Source organism: Eptesicus fuscus, chromosome 22 (assembly GCF_027574615.1).
Source record: "Eptesicus fuscus isolate TK198812 chromosome 22, DD_ASM_mEF_20220401, whole genome shotgun sequence".
In the NCBI taxonomy this organism is placed as follows: domain Eukaryota; kingdom Metazoa; phylum Chordata; class Mammalia; order Chiroptera; family Vespertilionidae; genus Eptesicus; species Eptesicus fuscus.
In genome coordinates this window covers 16,236,504-16,247,798 of record NC_072494.1, presented here as the reverse complement: position 1 = coordinate 16,247,798, position 11,295 = coordinate 16,236,504, and the positions used below count along the sequence as shown (strand labels likewise).

At 55.3% G+C, this 11,295-nt stretch overlaps 1 long non-coding RNA gene across 1 annotated transcript; it reads left to right on the top strand.

The window, feature by feature from the left end:
* The first annotated feature begins 3,046 nt into the window (after positions 1 to 3,046).
* Positions 3,047 to 4,996, top strand: LOC129147964 (uncharacterized). Its single transcript, XR_008555174.1, has 3 exons — positions 3,047 to 3,136; positions 3,523 to 3,631; positions 4,796 to 4,996. It is a non-coding gene; the product is annotated as an uncharacterized LOC129147964 (long non-coding RNA).
* Positions 4,997 to 11,295: the final 6,299 nt, after the last annotated feature.

Here is an 11,295-nt window from a genome sequence, read left to right as displayed (position 1 = left end):
GGCCTTAGGGGTAGAGGGCAGAGCCAAGGGGTGAGAGTGGGTGGGTGAAGGGCAGTGGGGAGAGGGAAAGTGGGGGTAAAGCAAGGGAGGGCGCCAGGCAGGCAGATCCAGGAAAAGGGGGCGGTGGGGGGGAGGGGGGGAGGACAGAGGCTGGTGCCCATCAAGGGTGACTCACTCTTCTTCCACCACCCGTTCCCTCCCCCCCCCCCATAGTAATAGTGAGTCACCCCTGCCCCCCCTCCACACGTGGGCAGTCCATTCAAAGCTGCATCTCAGTATGCCAGGATGGGGTGGGGAAGGAATGCCTAGGGGGAGTTGGGGGAAGTGCAACGAAGTCCTAGATTCTGAGTTCCTTTTACACCCTCAGTTTTGGGGTGGGGACCAAGAATTTGGGGTCCCTCTTTTCCCATTTTCTGCTCCAATTAATCTCCCTTCCAAACCAACCATTGCAACAAGCCACACACCCCAGAGAAGGCCCAAGTAACAAGCCACAGATCTGCAGAGAAGGCCAAGAATAGGACCCAGGCGTTTCCCCCTCCAACCCCAGCCCCCTTCCTTTGGCCCCAAGCAACTGGAAAAAGAGGTTCTTTCCCCCCTTCAGTCCCTTCCTACTGCTTACTCCACCCAGCTAACTGCAGCACTGTACTGACCCCCCCACCCCCCAGGACTGTATTTATTTTAATGGATAATTTAAAACAGATACCAAAGCTGTGTGCACACTCATCATGTTGCCAGGACACCAGGTCCCAGATTTTTGTGGTTCCCAAAGGGGCCTGAAATGGGGAGAAGGCAGGGAGCTGAACAGCCAATGATATGCCTCCATCTTGGGTGCAGTCAGAAAGGGGTAGTGGAGGGCAGGGACAGCAAAGCCCCCCACAACCTTGCCAGCACTGCACTTATCTCTACACCCCTCTCTGGCCCCGCCTGCTTTGCAGCAGGCTCTGGGGAGGGGCCAGGTCCTCTCACAAAACAGGATCATCCAGGTCCCCAGGCTTCCCACCCCAAGCGCTAGGGACTCCCATCCTCAGGCCTCACCAAGGACCTCTTTGATCAGTCCTTCCACTCCTGTCCCCTAATTCTGGCCCTGGCCCCACCAGCCACCTCATCTTCTCTAAGAGGTAGAGAGCTGAGGTTCTGGAACCCATGGGTGCCCTTCCCCTGCGCCTCCACAGCTTCTTCCGATGAGAAACCTGGTAAATTAAATTATGTTGCTAACGCCTACAGCTCCAGGACAGCAGGGTTCCTGTAATATGCAAGGGAAGCAAACTGGACAGGCCCTCTGTTCTGGTTCTGGAGCTGGCCTCAGGTGGATAAGGGGTTGGAGTGGAACTAAGGCAGGGACTCGGAGTTCAGAGAGGGGCACCTGGGAGGGAGTAGCTGCTGGGGTTCCCTCTCTAGGAGGGCCCTGGGCAGTGTGGTGAGCATCCAGGTGAGGACCCAGGATATGGCTTCCCCTCCCTGCAGCCCTCTCCCCCAGAGAGCAGCCCCCATACTTGGCTTCCCAGAGAAAACAAAAAGTTTTGTTCTGCTTCTCCCTCTTCTGTTCCCCAAACCACGAGTGGAGGAGGGGTGGGTGAGCCAGTGAAATGTGAGGGACAGGGCTCCTGCTGTTCCCACTGCCTTAGGACCCCTTGGCACCCCCCCACCTCTGCCCCACCCAGTCCCCGCCTGGTCTGGCTTCTTCTCCTCCTGGCTGGGGAAGCAAAGCCACACTTAACTCTTCCCGTCCTAGACCTCCCTATCTTGGGGGGAAAGAGGCAGGAGAAAGGAGAGGGGCATCTCACCCCAAACTGCACTCTAGACTCTTTCCAAAGAGTCCCCTGCCTCCCCACCACCAAATGGCCTCAATCCTAAACCTGAACTTCCAATATCCAATCCTAACTCTGGACCCCAAGTGCCATCAGTGGCTCTCCTCCTACCAGGGCATAGATCCCAGTCTCTGGAGAAGCAGGAGAAAGCAGGGGAGGCCAGCCAGGCCAGAGGAGCAGAGTCTCCCGGGGTGAGAGTGATGGAAGTTGTGGCTGGGTGGGGACCAGGTCCCAGTCCTGCCTCTCACTTGCTGGGTGATGACAGATCTACCGAATTATCGAGGCCCAAGTTTCCTCATCTGGGCAGAGTGGCTATCAAGACGTGGGGATTGAGCCCTGACTGGGTGGCTCAGTTAGCTGCAGCATCGTCCTGTACACCCAAAGGTTTCAGGTTTGGCCCTAGAGTGTCGGCCCATGGACTGAAGGGTCCCCGTTCAATTCCGGTCAAGGGCACGTACCTGGTAGGGGTGCCTGCAGGAGGCAACCCATCCATGTATCTCTCTCACGTTGATGTTTCTCTCTGTCTCTCCCTCTCCCTTCCACTCTCTCTAAAAATCAATGGAAAAAAATATCCTTGGGTGAGGATTAACAAAACAAACAAACAAAAATAAATAAATAAATAAATGAGGTTTCAGGTTCGATTCCTAGTCAGGGCACATACTTCGGTTGTGGGTTCCACCCCTGATTGGGTGCATATGGGAGGCAATGGATCGATGTTTATCTTTCACATCAGATGTTTCTATCTCTCTTTCCCTTCCTCTCTCTAAAATCAATAAACATATCCTCAGGTGAGGGTTGTTTTTTTTTTTTAAATCTTAAAAAAAGAAAAGACATGACATAGGGATTGAGCTACTATACTTTCTCTCAAGGGAGTTGCCCACTGGTAGAGAAAACAGAGGGAGAAGCAAAACCAAGCACCGTGGTTCAAGAGCAGCATAGGACCCTGAACTGGATGAATCCCAAATAGATTCCAGAAGCCTGGGAGCTGGACCATTGAGTGATATAAAAATATTCATTTTGGGGGTGCATTGAACTATAATCATGTTCTGTTAAAAAAAAAAAAAGAAGAATATAGTGGTTGAGTCCAAGGGTAATTTAGGCAGTAAAGGGGCACATGTCTTGAAGACCAATGACCTTGGGGCGGGGAGGGGGGTGCTCCTCTGTTCCCATAGCATCCTGGGCCTCCCTCTATGACCCTTCACCCCACAAGTGCTGTGAGGGATAGGAAGGACCACGTCGGTGTCCCTAATACTTGACCCAGTGCCTGGCATACAGGAGGGGTCTAGTGTTTTTAAGTGAACAAATGCATCTGGCCCTGACACGTTCAGGTGAGTGACTGGGCAAGTTTCCTTACCGGGAACGTGAGGATGCTGCAGTGATTGTGTTACAAGCATCTGAAGGGAGGTTTCTCGGAGGAGGTAGAGTTAGGGGCTTTACAGAAGTGCTTATACATAGTGAATTCACTCATCCAACAAATATTTATTGAACACCTACTATGTGCCAGGCACTGCTCTAGACACTAGGGGTACAGTAGTGAATAAAACACAAAAATCCCTACCTTATCCTTATGGAGCTGACATTCTAGTGGAGGGAGACAATCAATAAAAGACAAAGCTACAGCTTGTTAGAAGGTGGTAAACACTATGAAAATAAAAAATATTAAGTGGGATAACGCTCAACAAACTGAATAACTACACGTTTACGCTCTCTACAGGCATCTGTTTTCACCTACATTCTCACCTTGGTCACAAAACCACCTCATGGCTTGGAGATTATTTTCCTATTTTATGGGTGAGGCTGACTTCCTCAAAACTGGACAGGAGGTAATAGGCCAAGCTCAGACTTGGACCAGGCATCCTGGTCCAAATCCAAGATGTGCTTGACTATCTTCTGCCACTTTGGCTGGAGGTGTGGGAGGTGTTGGGGTGGATGGGGGCCAGGAGGAAGCCTGCACAGAAGGAGCCTGGCCTGGCCACCAGAAGTGAGGCAGGAAAAGTGTGGGAGGAGGGGCAGGCTGGGAGAAGTGGGAGAGGAGGTAGGAGCTGGTGCTGGGATGGGGCCTGAGGGGGAGGATTCTGGCTGTTTGATAAGGCTAGGGTCACAAAAGGAGAGAAGGGAGGCATGGAGACCTGCAAGGAAGGAGTCAGAGGCACTGGCCTGGCAAGAAGCAAGCCAAACAGACTGGGCTTCGCAGAGGGATGAAACCAGGAGGCATTCCAGAGGCGGACTAATTATGATTGTATAGGGAGTGTTTATGAGGACCTACTTGTTCTTAGGCACTAGGTATTCCCATTATCTTGCTGGACCTACACAATAGCTCCACAAGGTAGAACCTAGTATTAGGCCTATTTGACAGATGAGGAAACAAAGCCCAGGGAGGTTAAGGCATGCATATAAGGCAGGGTGTTTCTCCTTTGGCAATCTTGACATTTTGGGCCAGATAATTCTTTGTCGTTGGGGGAGGGGCTATGCATCATGGGATGTTTTGCAGCATCCCTGGCCTTTACCCACTAAATGCCAGTAACACCTCTGCCCCTAAGTTGTGACAATCAAAAAAGTATTCAGACATTGCCAAGTGTCCCCTGGGAGACAAAATCTGCCCCCAGTTGAGAACCACTTGTCTAAGGTCACAGGGTTAGCAGCAGAACTGGAATTTTAATACAGGCTGGCCTGACTGAATGCCAAGATCTTACCATTAGGCTATAATCCTGGACAGGTGGGGATGGGAAAGAGCATTCAAATGCATCCCTAGGCCATTGGGGAGATAGTTATACTCCCGCGAGAGGTGGAAGGGGGAGGTGGAAGGGGTGGTCTTTGGAGGAGGATCTAGGAAGTGGAGGTTTATTTGAAGAGTTAAGGCCATGGTTTGGGAATCCCTTTTCAGAGGGGTCCCTGTCTTGTTCAACCTTTGATCACAGGGTTTGGTGCTAAACAAGTCTTTTTTTTTTTTTTTTTTTTTTAATATATTTTATTGATTTTTTTTACAGAGAGGAAGGGAGAGGGATAGAGAGTTAGAAACATCGATCAGCTGCCTCCTGCACACCCCCTACTGGAGATGTGCCCGAAACCAAGGTACATGCCCTTGACTGGAATCGAACCTGGGACCCTTCAGTCCGAAGATCACCACTCTATCCACTGAGCCAATCTGGTCAGGGCGCTAAACAAGTCTTAAACTGCTGAATCACTCATGCCTCAAGCACAGGTGATTATTATAACCTTGAGAGCCTAAGGACTTGCCTGTTCCTTAAGTGGTTGCCATGTACTAGAGTCTAGAGACCATGGGCTAGGAGCTATCTGGAGGTGATCCCATTTAACCTTCACCTCAACCTTAGGAGGCAGGGATTGTTATCTGCATTTTGTATGCCAAGAACCCAAAGCACCAAGAGGTTGAGTAACTGGCCTGAGGTAGCACAGCTGGGCAGACTGCCTTCTTTCCACCCAGACTCAGCAAGGAGAAATAACGCAGGCTCAGAGTGGACTGGCTCAAGTTAGTTTAGTGGGAAAGGCTCTTAGAAGGAGTGGTTGGCAGCCATTGGTGAAGCCAGAGCACCCCTCATTTGAGTGAAATCTCACCCCTAAAGCCCAATACGCTGAATGACAGAGGCAAAGTCCACTAGGGAGGTTTGGGGGCCCTTGCCTAGTGATCTTTTACCCTCACCCAGGAGGCTCCCCCTTTTCACAAGGGGACTCCTGAGGCCAGAGGAGGAAAGGTCTGCCTAAGGCCACACAGCCAGGACTGCCCAGAACCCCCAAGGAGCGCTTTGACCCCGTCTCACACTAGCACAGGAGACAGGACATCACTCCGGGCGGATCTGAAGGGGCTAATGCATCTTAAGGGACCGGCATGAACGTTTCTGTGATGTGGGGAGGCCGGCTGCGCAGCCAGAGTTGGCTGTCTGCCCTCACCGCTCCAGCCGGGCCGGAAATAGCTGGAGGACACCTCACACCTGGCAGGTCTCCCTGGTGACAGCCCTTTCACAATCCAGATCACTGACTACCTTAAGCCTCTGTCGTCTCTTTGCGGCGCACCGCGCAAGCGCCATTCTCCCCATCACACAGATGAGGAAACTGAGGTTTGGGCAGGTTCACTGATTTGCTCAAGGCCACACAGCTGGCAGGTGACGGACGCACGCCCCCCGAACCCCAGCAGAACCACACCGCCCCTCTCTCCCGACCCCAGGAGCCCAATCCCAGAGCAAAACCCGGGCGCTCCTTCCCACCTCCCAAACCACCGCCCCCACCTGCTGTTATTGGGTAACAGGTATCCGCATGACGTGGGTGAGTCTGGTGCCCCCGACCCCCGCCGGGAGCCGCACGGTTCCTCTCCCCTTTCCCACCCCCAGCTTTGGCCCGGCCTCACCTGGTGGGGCGGGGGAGGGGAGGAAGGGGCGGGGAGGTGCGGGGCCGGAGAGGTGGGTGGGGCCATGTGCACAGGCCCGGCTCCCGCACCGCAGTTGGAACGACTGGGCCTCCAGCCCCGCCGGGTTGTCCCGCCCCCGGGCCGGCGGGGCGGGGCGGGGCGGGGCGGCGCTGCCCCGGGCGCTGACGCAGGCGCCTGCGTGTGGGCGGCCGGGCGGCCCGCAGAGGCGGTGTGTGTCTGTGTGTGTCTGTGTGTGTGTGTGGTTGCTGGGGCCTCCCCGGCCGCCTAAATAGGGATTTCCTCTCCCTGTTGCCAAGGAAACAAACAGAAGCGCCACAACTCTTGGAAAGGGGCTAAAGGGGCCCCCAAGTCCCACGCCCCTAGGCACTTCGAGGAAATGAGGCCGAGAGGGATTCCCTCTCACCCTCCCCTCATCCAGGTGCCGACCTAGACCTATGCTGTGGGGCCTGGAACTAGAGCAGCCATCTGCCTCCGTTTGCAGAGGAGTGCCCGAGGCTTCAGTGTTAAAACCGGGACAACCCCTGGCAAACTGTGACAGTGGGTCTCCCGACATGTTCTTCCAATGTTTGTGGGGAGTCCCTCTTTAAAAGATGGGAGACTAGCTCTGGCTGCTGTTGCTCAGTGGTTAGAGCGTTGGCCTGTGAGTGGAAGGGTCGTGGGTTCTATTCCCGGTCAAGGGCACATACCTGGGTTGCAGGTTCCACTCCCAGCCCTGCCTGGCTAGGGGTGCGTGCCAGAGGCAGCCAATCGGTGTGTCTCTCTCTCTTCCTTCCACTCTCTAAAAATCAATAGAAAAAAAAAAATAAATAATATATATATATATATATATATATCTCCTCGGATGAAGATTAACAGCAACAAAAATATATGAGAATATCTTTTTACAAATTTCACACGGGTATGTGACCATGTGGAAACAGGCAGGCTCCTCCCGCTCTTGGAAGGGCCTGTGCAACTGAGGTGCTCTGAAGCTTCCCCTGCATTCACCTCCTGATAAATCTGCCCCTGTCCCCAGCCCCTGCGCTCCTCAGAGTCCCCCTGGCACGCAGGCCACTGAAGTCAACTGGGAAAGGAAACTCCCACAGGATGGTGGCTAATCAGCAAATGTCCTGAAGATGGGCAGAGCAAGGGACCCTTTCTGGAGAAGGGGCAGGGAATGCCAGGTGGGGCAGGTGGATGGGCAGAGTCTCTGCCCGATCAGGAGCTCCTGGAGGTAGGGCCTGTGGGATGGAGTAGGCACTGCCTTGGGCCAACACTTCATCATTCATTGCCTAGAAGCCAGAACTTCAGAGCCTGCAGGAGTCTTAGGGCATCAGGCAGGCCCCTTCCTTTCTACACCTGCTTCAGTCCAACTCCCCAGATTCCTCTGTCCCACTGTCCCTAAACCAGTCCAAAGGCCAGGCCCAGAGCAGCACCCCATTAGCCATATTGACCAAAGAGGTCCAAAACTTACAGAGCACTTTGGCCCTCGACCCCTACGGAGCTCTGCATCACAGTGACAGGTAATGGGAAAACTGGGGAGGGGCGGGGAGGGGCAGTGGGAGCCTGGCTGGAGCTACAGGATGTACAGGCTGAGGCTGGCGGCTCTCAGGCTGCCCAGGGAGGGGCCGAGGGGGCATCTGTTTCCTCTTGGCCATGTTTCTCTCAGTTCTAGCCCCTGAGGAGGTGAAAATGGTGCTGGCTTCCTGAAGCAGAGCTTCCTGGCCTGAGAATGGAGGATGGATAGGGTGCCCATCAAAACATCCTCCATCCCCGCACCCCTCGCCCCCTGGAGCTCCAGGGAGCTGAGTTAAAGCTCAGGTGGCTTTAACTTAGAACAGAGAGGTGAGGTCCTGAGGCTCAAGGAGTCGCAATGATTATCAAACGCGATAGCCAGGCTGGGCTCCCCGTGGGATGTGGTCAGGGAGAAGCAGGCGGCCTGTCTGGCTCAGGGGTGGGGTGGATCAGAGGCGGAGGACTGACCGAAGGAGCTGAGCAAATTGGCCCTGGCCAGTTGCTCAGTTGGTTAGAGTGTTGTTCCACGCCAATGTTGCGGGTTCGAACCCCCATCAGGGCACAGACAAGAAACAACCCATGAATGGGTAAATAAGTGGAACAACAAAGCGCTGTTTTTCTCTCCCTCTCTCTCTCTCTCTCAAATCAGTAAATAAAATTTAAAAAAGAGCTGAGCAAAAGGGTAAGGGGATGAAGGAAGAGATGAGTAGGTAAAGGGACATTGGGGAGAAAGTCTACATGAGAGAGGAAGGACTGAGTTTTGAAGTGAGGGGATTAGGAATCACATCTGGAATTCAGGCCAGAGGGGCCAGGGAGTGGGGACAGGGCAGAGGAGACCCAGGAATTGAGGAGAGGGGCAGCTGCCCAGGCTGACGCCACAGCTCCAGCCCCAGATCCTGGTGGGGCAAATATTTACCCAGCAACGGTTGCTAAGCAGAGAAGAAGGTGGAGGGAGGCCAGTAGCCAGAAGGCCTTTGAAGCTCCACCCCATCCCTCACAAAAGACAGCTCAGAGTGAGCCACACAGTCCCCCCCATCCTCCCCCCACCCCCCGCACCAGCGCCCAGAAGGCTAGCTTTATCCCTCCATGCACACATACCTTGGGGTCACCTCTACCCACCCCAACCTCAACCTGGCAACAGGCCAGAGGGCTGACTAGGGGGAATTTAATTCCTGGGCTGCCAGGCCTTCCCCCACTTCAGTCCCCCAGCTGAATGGGTAAATGGGGGACTCAAACCTTCAAAATGCCCCTTTTCTACCCTGCTGTTCAGTGTGGGCTGGAAAGGGGAGTGGTCCAAGGAGTCAGGACACAGTGAGGAAAGAGATGCTGAAGGATGGAGACAAGACGTCCAGGGGGTGGAAACTGGAAGAGAGGATGAGGAAACTGAAAGGAGGGGAAGGAGGGGCGCTGAGAGGCTGTGATGGGCAGGTGGAGGGTTGTTGATGGCCCAGAGAAGAGGCGTCCTCAGAGGCACTCCCTGCTCTGGCCCCTGGGCAGGGGGGGGGGAGGGACAAAAGATGGGAGGCGCGCTCAATCGGAGCCAGATGTGGCCCATGTGATGTGGGCTGTCGTTGGCATGGGCACAGCAGCGGCAGGAAATGCAACTGTTGCCAGGAAGGACTAGACAGAAGCTGGGCGGGGGTAGGGGAGAGGGACAGCTAGCCCAAGACCCCCAAGGGAGTAGATGGGCGTTTTGGGGAGGGTAGAAAGGCTCACTGCAAGGAGGAGCCAGCTATGGGCAAGGGCTGCCCTCCCCACCCTCTCCACCATCCTCAAGGTTCCCAGCCATTACCCTGGCTGGGACTCTGTCCATGCGCAGAAGGACGCGCCTTCCCAGGCCCCAGGTGTGTCCCGCACACAGGGGCACAGAGGCCTCGGATGAGGTCTTTGCAGGCTTCCCCCCGGGGCTGACAGGTTCTCACCCTCTGCCAAAGGCCCTCTGGAACTGGGGTGCAGAAATGGGAGGGAAGGGCCCAGAGAGGAAGCTGTGGGGCTGAGAGGAGGTTCCTGGAGCTCAGGCTCCTGGTGCTGATGCAGGTTCTTAACGTTGGAAGAGCTGGCCAGAGGGGCTACAGGCCCCCGGGGCCACCCTGCAATGGGGGCAGATGGAGGGTTGTCACTGCGAAATGCAAAGACTGAAACTCTACCCCAGGAGGGAATTCTCCAGGCCCCTACAGTCGCATGAGCTGGTGCCCCGAGGGGCCGGGGATCCCAGGAAGCAAAGCAGGCCTATAGGGTGGGCCAGGACGCAGCCGTTAAGGGGAGACCTCCAGACACAGAACAAGGGGCCCCTGAAGAGCCAGGTCCAAGCTGGCAACCGAAAGAGTGTTGTTTTCCAAACTCCCGTTGGAAAGTTTGAAAAATACACATGGAAACATGACTCACTGCCCCCTCCCCAGGGCTCCCCTTTCCTGGTTTCTGTGATTTTTCTCCCAAGAGCTAATTCAAATCACATTCCCCCAGAAACCACGCGTAATGAGGGAGGGCAAAGAGCAGCTGAAGGAGGCACGGAGGCGCCGAGGGAGGGGCCGGAGATGGAGCAGTGTGCTGAGCTGGCCACACAGGGCTTCAGTGATTGTCCATTGTAGTCACCGGGGTGTGGGTGTGGGGGGTCCTTTACACCAGCACCCCGGAAACTGCGGTGTGGCCACCACACCCTGGTGCCCTGTGCACTCCAGGACCAGAGAGCTTGGCTTCTGGCCTCTTCCTTGGAATCCTCCCCAGGGGCCACACCTGAGACCAAAGGCTGGGGGTGGGGTGGGGGTCGGGGAGCTCCCTGAACTCACCTGTCATTGCTTCTTCCCCTGAAACACGTCCTGAAGCAGGAAGGGCACATCTCTCCCCTTGGGCCAGGGAGGGTTCCACCCCTGACAGGGTGCCTCTGAGCCCGTCCCAGAGATGGGAGCCCGGCACTGGGCCGAGGGTGAGTGGCCGCTCCACTCCAGAGAGTTCCCAGCGGAGGATTCCAAGCATTCCCAGGTCAGGGGTTACCCCTGCTCCCATACTTGCCAGGCCTCCTTAGATGTCTCAGATGGAGTTCTCCCTGTCTTCCCAACACACCCAACCCCACTCTGCTCCCCCTCCATTTCTCTATTCTGTGCACTGCCTCCAGCTCCCCATTCTGATCCCCATCCCCCTGGCCTGGAACCTGCAGGGCGTCCCAGCTGGCCTCCCTGCCTCCACCCTTGCCTCTGCTCGGATCCTTCCTCCTCCCTGAACCGCAGCCATCTTTCCAAAATACCAGCCTCGGCCTGTCTCCACAAGACTTCAAACGAGCCCTGCATCCCACTGTATTTGGGATCGAGTACAAATTCCTTGAGAGGGCTTACAGAGTCCTCAGTGACCCAGTTCTGCCTGTACCTCCAGCCTCATCGTTTGCACCCCGGATTCCAATAATCCCGACCTCTCTGCTTACATCGAAGGCACCCTGCTTGAACTTGGCACATGCTTTGCCCTCTGACCAACTCCTCCTCCTCCTCCAGCTACAGGTGTCACCAAGACGGGGCTAGGTGTCGCCGCTAGTGACTCTGTCTGCACACCTCTGTCTTCCCCCATCAGGGGAAATCCTTGCGGGTAAAGGCTGTATTCCCAGCCTCCAGCACAGGGCCTGGG